The sequence below is a fragment of the Podarcis gaigeae genome (genome assembly GCF_964106915.1).
Source record: "Podarcis gaigeae genome assembly, chromosome: 16".
NCBI lineage: Eukaryota > Metazoa > Chordata > Lepidosauria > Squamata > Lacertidae > Podarcis > Podarcis gaigeae.
In genome coordinates this window covers 2,268,947-2,281,025 of record NC_139693.1, presented here as the reverse complement: position 1 = coordinate 2,281,025, position 12,079 = coordinate 2,268,947, and the positions used below count along the sequence as shown (strand labels likewise).

At 47.7% G+C, this 12,079-nt stretch overlaps 1 long non-coding RNA gene across 1 annotated transcript; it reads left to right on the top strand.

Annotated features, from left to right (window-relative positions):
* The first annotated feature begins 3,251 nt into the window (after positions 1-3,251).
* LOC310834462 lies at positions 3,252-5,686 on the top strand. The gene is made up of 2 exons (XR_014559248.1): positions 3,252-3,447; positions 5,151-5,686. It is a non-coding gene; the product is annotated as an uncharacterized lncRNA (long non-coding RNA).
* Positions 5,687-12,079: the final 6,393 nt, after the last annotated feature.

Genomic DNA, 12,079 nt, shown 5'->3' with positions numbered 1-12,079 from the left:
CGTGTGCATGCACACTTCTTCAGATACACTGAAACAGAAGTCACCAGACCCTTCTATATAGTGAGAAGGTGGGGAGGGGTATTACTCAGAAGGCTGGTGGGAATGGGTGATTGGCAGATAGCTGTGATGAGCCTGTTGACGACTCTTAACGACTGCAATAGGTCTTACAGGAAAAAGCAAGGGGTGAGAAGGTGAAAAATGGCTTTGTCATGTATAATGAGATAAGAATCCAAGGTCTTTGTTCAGACCAGGTCTCTCCATGGTTTTAAGTTTGGTGATAAGTTGCAATTCAGCAGCTTCTCTTTCCAGTCTATTTCTGAAATTCCTTTGTAGTAAAACAGCTACTTTGAGATCTTGTATAGAATGTCCTGGGAGACTGAAGTGTTCTCCTACTGGTTTCTCTGTCTTGTGATTCCTGATGTCCGATTTATGTCCGTTTATTCTTTGGCGTAAGGTCTGGCCTGTTTGTCCAATATAGAGAGCTGAAGGACACTGTTGGCCCAAAGAGGACTGCCTTCAGTTGTCTTTTAAAAGTAAAATAGTTATATATTGCCTTGACATCTGCTGGGAGGGCGTTCCAAAGGGCGGGTGCCACCACCGAGAAGGCCCTCTGCCTGGTTCCTTGTAACCTCACTTCTCGCAGGGAGGGAACTGCCAGAAGGCCCTTGGGAGATGGACCCCGGTGTCTGGGGTGGAGACGCTCCTTCAGATATACTGGACCGAGGCCATTTAGGGCTTTAAAGGTCAGCACCAACGCTTTGAATTGTGCTCAGAAACGTGCTGGGAGCCAATGTAGGTCTTTCAGGACCAGTGTTATGTGGTCTTGGTGGCCGCTCCCAGGCCCCAGTCTAGCTGCCTAGGACCTTCTGCATGAAAGGTCAGTGCTCTTTTGTGGACCTTACCCCTCAAGATAAAGTAATATTCTAGTCCTCATCGTTCTGAAGAAAGAGCTTCTTCTAAAAGGAACAGAGGAACCTGCCTCAGATTCAGTCCATTGACCAACAACCGCAGTACAGTCATACCTCATGTTACGTTTGCTTCAGGTTGAGCATATTCAGGATGCGTCCCGCAACGACCTAGAAGTACCGGAAAGGGTTACTTCCTGGTTTCGCCGCTCATGCATGTGCAGACACTCAAAATGACGTCACGCGCATGCACAGAAGTGAGTTGAGTTCTGCTCATGTTGCGAACAGGCCTCTGGAATGGATCCCATTCGTAACCAGCGGTACCACTGTATTGTCTAGACCAGAGCTTCTCAAACTTATTTGGCTTACTGCCACCTTTTCAGAAAAAAATTACTCAGAACCCTCCTGGAAATCTACCATTGGCCAAATAGGCAGGCAAACTGCAGTCCGCTTTCTGGGTCTGGTTAAAGTCGAAAAGGGGCTCCAGCACGACTGTCAGATCCAGGGAGAAATTGTCACTGTCCATCAACACACCCTACCTAAGTGGTAAATATTATTTCATAACAGATGAAACATGTACAAAGGCACCTTTTATCATATGTGGTGGTCTTGTAATAAAAGCATTCTGGGAAACGATATATAATGAATTGAAAAAAAATGTTTAAATTAACTTTTATTAAAAAACAACAACCAGAGGCTTTTTTCCACTAGGAATTGGAGGTGCTGTTTTGCCAAGGGAGCAGAAAAGACTTCTAATGTAAGCAACCAGAGCTGCCTGGATGCTGTTAGTCCAGAGATGGAAGGAACATTAAGTCCCTACTAGAGAAGAGTGGCAAATAAAATTGTTGGGCTATGCCGAAATGGCAAAACTGACCGGAAAGCTCAGGAACTGAAATTTCAACAAAGAATGGGGGAAGTTTATAATTTATCTTGGAGACCACTGTAAGCAGATGAAAACATTAGCAGCATCGCAATGAGACTCGTAACGTTGCAATTACTGTGGAGTTAATGGAGTTGATTAAACATGGACTATTGAAAAAGATGGAGTAGAAAAGCTGTAATAAGAGGAACCATGGAGGGGAAGGTGGGAAGTCAACACATTTGGAAGAATCTATTAACTGTTGATGCGCATGGTTGTATTGTTATAAAGCCACTTCCAGCCCCCGCGAGATTGAGGGAATCCTCTGGGGGCGTTAGCTCCCTGCCTAGCCAATCGGCTGGCCAGGGAGGCATGGCCTGGGCTATTTATGCCCAGCGTGCCCGAGGTCCGCCCTCTCTTCACCTCTCCAGCTGATCAGGTTTCCCACCCTGCCCGCCCTTTAGTTTCTCCTCTGACCTTGCTATGGACTTCGGTTGGTCGCTCTCAAGGGGCCTGGTATGAATTTTTTCCACTTGGCCAATTGGCACCTGCCATTTGGTTTTTTTCTCCTACCTCATAGCAAATCGTCACAACTTCTTGGTATTGGAGGTTAGGCATTGGTAGGGGTATTTTTATGCAAATGAGGGGGGAAGACAGTGCCATCACCTTCCCCCAAAGCAAAGGGTAGTCCGGTAAAGGATTCCGGGGGGCGTTGCCCTGTCCAAAGCCTATGGAGGTGTGGGCCTAAGGCACGCCCCCGAGCGGTGACCCCGGGGGAGATCCTAGTTGATGTACATTAGCAGGACTCCCCCTACTGGTGGTTAACCCTCACCGGTCTTCATGCAATCGGGCTGAAGCCGGTTAGCTGATAGGACCAATGCCTAAGCCAATACCGCTGAATTCCTGCAATCAACAAAGTTGTGGCCATTTTCCGCCCATTAACCTCATATACCGTGTCCTGTGTCTTTATTTCTCATGGGGGGAGGGGGACTTGCCACACAATTTTGTTTTTGTAAATTCAAATAAAAATTGTTTCAAAAAGAGAGAGGAAACATGTACGAATGGTTTCCCAAAATTCCTTTCTCTTTTTTCTTTATGCTTCCACCGCCCCCTTATTTTTATTCAATGCCTTCCCCAATTGCACCCGAGGCTACTACACCACCCCAAGGATCGTTCCAGCACCTGTGGGAGGCGTTATTGCCCACATTGGGAAACACTGGTTGGCGGCGGCCTCCCAGGGTTTCAGACAGGGCTCCTCTCCCTCACCCTCAGCTCTGCCTGGAGATTCCAGGACTTGAATCTGGGGCCATCTGCATGCCAAACACATGTCTACCATGAAGCTATGACTCTTCCTGTGCCCGGAAGCAGAAGCAACTAAGAATGATGTTGACGCGGATAAACTCCTTGACCGCTCTAGAGAAGAGCGGAATTTGCGGAAGGGCGATGGCACGAGGCTTCACCAAGCAGGAATGTTTCCTCAGCTGAGCCATTGATGGAGAATATGGGGAGTTGGCCCTAGTGAGATCTCATTGGGTCAATTAGATAATTGAGCAATCTCTCCTGTCCACATTTCTCTGCCCGGAAGAGACAGTGTGGAATCGGGTATAAAAGAGAGGCTGGCAGCTCCTGGCTCCTCAGTCCATTGGGTCGGCTTCACCTCTTTGCTCCGTCTTGTGAATTTGGGTAAGTCTGGCCTTCTCACTGCTCTCTGAGCTGTGCAGGTTAGCTGTGCATTCTCTCTGTTTTCCTCTATGAGGTTTTGGGAAAAGGGCTGTAGATACGATCTCCACAGAGACTGGCATGATGTGGAAATAGCAGTCCATGGCGCTCTGCAACTCAGCCCCGGGCTGGAGCATGAGGCAACACCATGAGAATCTCAAGCGAGGTGGCATACTGATCTCTTTGCATGGAGGTGGGATTTAAATAATCTGTTTACTGGATTTCCTCTAGAGTTTTCCTCTGGGGAAAAATGATGGCTTGTCGATGTGGTAACCACAGTGCCACCTCACGGTTGATTCCCAAGTTTTGGGAAATCCTAGAGTGCACTGCCCTGAAAGAGATGTCCCTCTCCGTGCCATAGTTGGAGCTTTGGTGGAACACCTGCTTGGCATGCAGAAGGTTTTTTGCAGGTTCTGCTACCTTCATGCACTGGCCGTGGGCTTCTGAGAAGCATCTGGTTAGTCTACCATTGTGGAAGGAAGGAGCCAGGGTGGATGGGTGCCTTGGCTCAGTAGGCAGAACAGCTGCTTGGCATGCAGAAGGATTCAGGTTCAATCCCTAACAACTCCATGTAGGTCTGGCACTGCCCCTGCCTGAAGGGCCACTGCCAGTCCATGTAGACAACACTTCCTCCTACATTCTCAGCCCTTCTGCATGCTCTAACCACTGAGCTGCTGCCCCATTGCACTATGGTCTCTAGTTGGGAATGGAGCCTCCAGGGAAAGAGACAGTGTATCTCAGAATCTCGATTACGTGGCGAGTTCCCGCATCCCCCCATCGGAAATAAAAACACATGGCACCAATATTTTAGGTTAATGGGCAAAAAATGGCCACAACTTTATTGGTTACAGGTAATAAGCGGTATTGGCTTAGGCATTGGTCCTACCGACTATCCGGCTTCAGCCTGATTGCATGAAGTTCGGTAAGGGTTAACCACCAGTAGGGGGAGTCCTGCTGATGCACGTTAACTAGGAGCTCCCCTGGGGTCACCGCTTGAGGGCGTGCCTCGGGCCCACACCTCCATAGGCTTCGGACAGGGCCACCCCCCCCAGAATCTTTTACCAGGCTACCCTTTGCTATGGGGGGAGGTGATGGCACTTCCTCCCCCCTCTCATCTACATAACAATACCCTTACCAATAACTAACTGCCAATGCCAAGGAAGTTGTGACGATTTGCTACGAGGTAGGCAAATAACCAAATGGCTGGAGCCAATTTGCCAAGTGGAAAAAATTCCTACCAGGCCCTTTAACGGCGAGCAACCGAGGTCCATAGCAAGGTCAGAGAGTCAAACCTAAAGGGTGGGGTTGGGGGTTGGGAAACCGGAGCAACTGCAGTGCTGAAAGAGGAAGCTCCTTGGCCGCGCTGGCCCTAAATAGCGTGAGCCACGCCTCCCAGGCCAGCCGATTGGCTGGCAAGGGGAATGACGCGGCCGAGGATTCCCTTAAGGAGGCGGGGGCGTGAAGCCCGCAACCCCACCTCCTCTCTAGCTCGGAAGTGGCTTTGATGGGAGAGAAATCAAAAGGGGAGGGTGGTCACTGCCACGTCGTTCTTACAGGGCTTCTCAGAAGTGTCTGGTTAGCCCCTGTTGGGAACTGGAGTCGGGGATAAGGTCAACCTCTCTTTGCTCCCCTAAATTATTCTTTGTTCCTTCATTCTGCCTCTGCAGGTTTATCCACCCACTTTTGGAAACATGTCCCAGTGCAAGCAAGGCTGCAAGGCACCCCCCACCAAATGCCCACCCAAAACTGCCCAGTGCTGCCCCCCAGCCGTGAAGTGTCCCCCCAAAACTGCCCAATGCTGCCCCCCAGCTGTGAAGTGTCCCCCCAAAACCAAGCAACCTCCCAAGGGCTGCTGTTGATTATGTTCTTTCTCGGCCGCTGGAAAATTGAGGGGAGCTCCCTGCGAAAGCAATTCAACATTGATCACCTGCTGGACCTCACTGATGCCATCGAAGCCAGTCCCTTCTGCACTCTGCTTTGACGTTTTGCTTTCTCCAAAATGTTTGGGTTTTGCTTCATCCTATCCTATACAAACATCACAGCATTTCAGGGAGTCTTGTTGACCAACTGAGCTCCTGTCTGGAATCTCCTTCTTGATATGTCGTGACCCAGCCATGCTGGTTGTGAAAAGCTCAATGCCCTGATGGGTTTCCTCACCCTCACGGGCAGGTGAATGGCAATAAAAGCAACTAGTTTCCCAGCACCAGTAGATTGTTGGACTGTTCTTTCCTCTGTTCTTTCCTTCTTAAAGGTAAAGGTAAAGGTAAAGGTAAAGGACCCCTGATAGTTAAGTCCAGTTGTGGACAACTGGGGTTGGGGCACTCATCTCGCTTTACTGGCCAAGGGAGCCGGCGTTTGTCTGCAGACAGTTTTTCCGGGTCATGTGGCCAGCATGAATAAGCTGCTTCTGGCGAACCAGAGCAACGCACGGAAACGCCGTTTACCTTCCCGCAGGAGTGGTACCTATTTATCTACTTGCACTTTGAACTTTGACGTGCTTTCGAACTGCTAGGTTGGCAGGAGCTTACTAATTTGTTAAATCAATGTATTGGGGCCAAACACAACCTTACACACACACACACACACACACACACACACACACACACACACACTGCTAGAGATGGAGAGACAGTGGTGGGGATTAGATTCAGTTTGCTTTTTAAGGTGAACTTTGCTAAACTGAACTTTACAGAATAACCTGTGAACCGAAATTTGCACTTTCCTGAATTTTGCAATGCAGTTCTCCAGTCAAGTGACGTGTACAAAAAAACAACAACAACCAGGGGAATGCGTGGATAAAAATGCACATATCCGTGAAAATAAAATACAGAAATGCATTATACAGTGGTACCTCTGGTTAATAACTTAATTCGTCATGGAGGTCTGTTCTTAACCTTAAACTGTTCTTAACCTGAAGCACCACTTTAGCTAATGGGGCCTCCCGCTGCTGCTGCGCCGCCAGAGCACGATTTCTGTTCTCATCCTGAAGCAAAGTTCTTAACCCGAGGTACTATTTCTGGGTTAGTGAAGTCTGTAGCCTGAAGCGTCTGTAACCCGAGATACCACTGTATTAAGAGAAAGTATCTTGCTTAGAAGGGTGTATTAGGCAAAATTGCATGCAGATATGTGTACACTAGGAGAAATTGGTACAAAAATTTCACCAGGACTTTTAAAAATTGCAAACCGAGGTAGGAATGTGGGGAAGTCAATTTAGTCTTGTCAAAATGAGAAATGGAGAGAATTTGAAATTGATGGATTTGCTCATCCCTGGATGGTAGCTGTAATGGCTTTAGGGGTTGCTTGTGCCTAAGTTACCGCCTCTCTGGGCTAGGTTGCCTGGTTAAACCGTTTCTCGCTGGACAACCATCCACTCCGTGGCTGTTCAGTCGCTGGCAGAATCCGTCAGTGGGCGTTTCTTGAACCTCTTCCAGCAAAGAAGCTCTTTGACACCAAGTCGCCGCCTACTTTCCCTGCACGGAAGTCTTCTGCGCAGGGTGGGTGTGGGCAGCAGAGGACCTGTGCTCTCCTCGCTGGTCTCCTGCGAAGAGTCCTGGAGCCTCCTCTCTGCTTCCCCCATCAGCCCCCCTCTATCCCTGGTGTAGCGCTGATTTTCTTCCCCAGCCGGAAACCTGCCTCTCTCCCTGCTTGGCCCCTCTCCAGCATCGCTGTGGAGCCTCGCCTTCTCTGCTAGTTGCGATGGCAGTTCCCTGACAGTAGCATAGTGGGATTCAACGCCTACTTAACTTCCACGAGGCCCTATGCACTGCCCCACTTCTCTTGTCTTGCCATACTTACAGTAGGGATCAGGGCAGTCTTAAGCATATCCGGTGCTGTGGTGCAAAGATCCCTCTGGCACCCCCCCTTTCCCAGAGTTGTCAACATTTTTTAGGGATGGAGGAGGAGGGCAATGGCTGGAGGGCAGCTCCTCTGGCGGGGAAGAGGCAGAGGCTGGACACGGCACCTTCTGGCTCAACTGGATTGTGGCTCAGCTGGATTGTGGTGGCCACGGCAGATGGAGGCTCAGGACTGCTTTGGTGAGGCATGGCAGAGGCGGGCAAGGGCAGTGAGCTGATGCCAGGAGGCACCGTGTCCAGCCTCTGCCTCTTCCCTGGCGCCCTCCAGAACTTGGTGCCCTGGCGCCCCACGCCACTAGCCTCTATGGGTAAGACGGCTCTGGTAGGGATGCCCCAGCCCTCCTTATCTGGCTCTGTAAAAATTGCAATGGCAGCATCCGAGAGGAGCCAGGGATCTTCAGGAAAGCAATCTCCCCAGGCTACCCAAATCCTTGGTACAGTGGTACCTCAGGTTAAGAACTTAATTCGTTCCAGAGGTCCGTTCTTAACCTGAAACCGCTCTTAACCTGAAGCACCACTTTAGCTAATGGGCCCTCCTGCTGCCACTGTGCCACTGGAGCATGATTTCTGTTCTCATCCTGAAGCAAAGTTCTTAACCTGAAGCACTATTTCTGGGTTAGCGGAGTCTGTAACCTGAAGCGTATGTAACCTGAAGCATATGTAACCCGAGGTACCACGGTATATACAACATTTCCCAGTTACAGATAGGTAGCCGTGTTGGTCTGCCATAGTCAAAACAAAAAGAATTCCTTCCAGTAGCACCTTAAAGACCAACTAAGTTAGTTCTTGGTATGAGCTTTCGTGTGCTACTACACGAAAGCTCATACCAAGAACTAACTTAGTTGGTCTTTAAGGTGCTACTGGAAGGAATTCTTTTTGTTTTGACAACATTTCCCAAGTCGCCTTGCCCTGAGATGTTGTTGAGCACTCTCATTTCTCAGATTTAATCTCTCTGAATCAGTCTATTCTACTCCCATGCTACTCCAAGTAGCCGTCCCCACACCTTCCTGCTTAATATATTTGTTGATACATACATTCCTCTACCGCTGAACCACAAAAAAGGTCTTTCAATGCAGGATACAAAAAAGCAAAAGTAAAAAAACAAAAAGGACAAACGGGTGCTATTCGTCTGAAATTTACACAGAACAGAACTGTTGAAATTAATGGACTGAACTTACATTCATTCATTTCAATGAGCCTATTTTGGGTAAAGCTGTCCAAACGCAATTGTGACTTCTTGCTGAAGATGTGGTGAGGCGGAAGGCTCAATGCTACATATGTGGTGGACCTGCAAGAAAATAAAAGAATATTGGGATGTAATCTATAATAAACTTAAAAGAATAATTAAGGTGCCCTTTGTAAAACAAACAAACAAACTTTAGGCTTTCCTTCTGGGGATTTTAGGCTCACATACCCCAAAATGTGAGAGAAATATTCTTGTATGTTGCTGCAGCGGCAAGAGTATTAATAGCTATGAACTGGAAAGGGGAGAAAACACTGACAGAGCTGGAGTGGCAAAATAAAATGTCGGAATACGTGGAGACGGCAAAATTAACAGGAAAACCAAGAGGCCACACCGGTCAAATGTTTATTAAGAAATGTGATATGTACAAAAAAGATTTAAAGGATTACTGTAACTATATGATGTCTGTGGCAGCCTTTGAATGACTTTTGTGGGAGGATGAATAATTAAGAGATTTCACAATTTTGACGAAATGTAACAAAAGAAAACAGAAATATATAGTGCGTTAGATAAAACACGGTGGGGTGACGGAAAGTTGATATAAACTTAAGAAGAAAAACGTATCATGATGCAATGTAATAAGTTTTATTATTTTTCTTTTTTACATTTATGGATAACTCTTCTGTATGTTTCTTGGTTTTAATATTAATAAAGCATTTTTATTTTTTTTAAAGAATTATGTAACTTCCATTCCCCCTTCATGGATCACTGCCTTGCCGTGGCGAAGGGGCTTGAAGAACTCAGAGAAGCTATGAACTATGCCGAGCAGGGCACCCAAGATGAACAGGTCATAGTGGAGAGTTTTGACCAAATGTGATCCACCTGGAGGAGGAACCGGCAAGCTACTCCAGTATCCCTGCCAAGAAAACTCCATGGAGTTTTCTCCCAAGGAGAAGGGGACGACAGAGGACGAGATGGTTGGATAGTGTTCTCGAAGCTACCAGCATGAGGGAGGCAGTGGAAGACAGGAGGCCCTGGGGTGCTCTGGTCCATGGTGTCACAAAGCGTCGGACACGACTAAACGACTAAACAACAACAACAAACTTCCATTCTGTGTCAAATTTAGGCTAGTGTGGTTCATGGCCCACAACACAGACCAGTCATGTTGGGAAAAGGGAGCCCGACTTTCCTCCTTTCCTCAGTTCCATGGAAGAGCAGAAGGATATCCATGTAATTAAGATGCTTGGGCTGATGGCTCCTAATTAACTTGGTTAGCCTCCAACGTGCTACTTGACATAATGATGGCTTTGTTATGAAGACAGGTGCCTCCATGGTGGTCCTCCCTTTGCAATCTGAGGCCAGGATCTCAATGGCTTCGGAGGGAGAGAGTGAGACAAGAAAGGAACCCCCTCTGGCTGATACAGATTTCACGTCCCTTCTCTGATGGCGTTAATTGTCACCAGGAGCATTGCCTGTCCCTTCTGCTGGCTCAAAGCTTATCTTTATGCCTTTTTGATCGTCCCTAAATGAGACAGTAATTAAGGGGTGAGGCAAGGTGTGGCAAAGCACAGCTCAGCTGCTGCTGATGGTGGTGGCATCTCAAGAACTTCATCCCATTTTCCCCACGGATGAGTTTCAGAAGGAAGAAGTGCTGTCGCTATGCTTTTAAGTGTGCGTGCACACGGCAAACTTTATAAAATGAAGTCCCAGCAGGAGAGTGGAGCTTGGAAGAAGCTGCCATGCCATAGGCAGTTAGGGTTAGGTCAACACCAACACTTTGAATTGTTCTCGGAAACGTACTGGGAGCCAGTGTAGGTCTTTCAAGACCGGTGTTATATGGTTATGGTGGCCATTCCCAATCACCAGTCTGGCTGCCGCATTCTGGATTAGTTGCAGTTTCTGGGTGACCTTCAAAGGTAGCCCCACATAGAGCGCATTGCAGTAATCCAAGCGGGAGATAACCAGAGCATGCACCACTCTGGCACAGTTACTCCATTCAGGACCAGGGAATCCTCCACACCTGCCTGTCTCCTGTCCCCCAAAAGCAGTACTTTTGTCTTGTCAGGATTCAACCCCAATCTGTTAGCTGCCATCCATCCTCCACACAGGACCTTCACTGCCTTCACTGGTTCTGATTTGAAAGAGAGTAGAGATGGGTATCACCCATATATTGATGAACACCCAGCCCAAACCCCCTGATGATCTCTCCCAGCGGCTGCATATAGATGTTGAAAAGCATGGGGGAGAGGACAGAACCCTGAGGCACCCCACAAGTGAGAGCCCAGGGGTCTGAACACTCATGCCCCACCACCACTTTCTGAACACGGCCCAAGAGGAAGGAGCAGAACCACTGTATGACAGTGCCCCCAGCTCCCAGCCCCTCTAGATGGTCCAGAAGGATGTTATGGTTGATGGTATCAAAAGCCGCTGAGAGATCTAGCAGAACTAGGAAACAGCTCTCACCTTTGTCCCTAGCCCACCGGAGATCATTGACCAGCGCGACCAAGGCAGTTTCAGTCCCATGATGAGGCCTGAATCCCGACTGGAAGGGATCCAAATGGTCCGCTTCTTCCAGGCATGCCTGGAGTCGTTCAGCAACCACTCACTCAATCACCTTGCCCAAAAATGGAAGATTTGAGACTGGGCAATAGTTGGCCATATTGGCCACATCTAAATATGTTTTTTTAAGAAGCGGTTTGATAACTGCCTCTTTCAGCGGGTCTGGGAAGGCTCCCTAACAGAGAGAAGCATTCACCACCCTGCGAAGCCCATTGCCTAGCCCTTCCCGGCTAGCTTTTATAAGCCAGGATGGGCAAAGATCGAGGAGACAGGTGGTTGGTTTCACTTGTCCAAGCAGCCTGTCCACATCCTCAGGGGTACCAGATTGGAATTGATCCCACGCAACTTGACTAGACAGGACTCTAGCACTCTCCCGCCCCAGCCCTGCTCCCACAGTGGAGCTCTTCCCGAATCTGAGTGACTTTATCTGCAAAAAACTTTGCAAAATCATTGCAGGAGATCATGTGGCCTGTACTGGGCCCCAATGTAGCAGATGGTTCCGCTAAATTGCAAGCCACCTGTAAGAGTGGTTTTATCTTAAACAATTGTAAACACAGTAAATAAAGAGTTTGTAATATGTCAGTGGTTGAGTCTCTCTGAGGATGCCTCAGATAAAAAAACATTGGCAGGATTATTGTAATAACCTGCAATTTCATAAGAGTATACATTTAAAGTAGATAATTAAATGAGCAAATGAAATGTATTTGGATATGCAGAAGATATTAAAAAATAAATTGAAGGATTTGCAAGGAAGAGGGGGAAAGAAGTCAAACTTTGAAATGTTGAAATGATTGTAAAATTAATGAAATGTATAAACTTAAAAAGTATAAACCACACGCACACATCAGTGGTTCAGTGCTCATTTCTTCTCTTTCCAAAACAGATTTTATCTTGAACAATTGCAAATGCAGTAATAAAGCGTCCATTTGTGATATAGCAGTGTTTCAAGTTGTACTTGGAGTAGACCTATTGAAATGAATGAATGAGCTCAAGTTTGTTG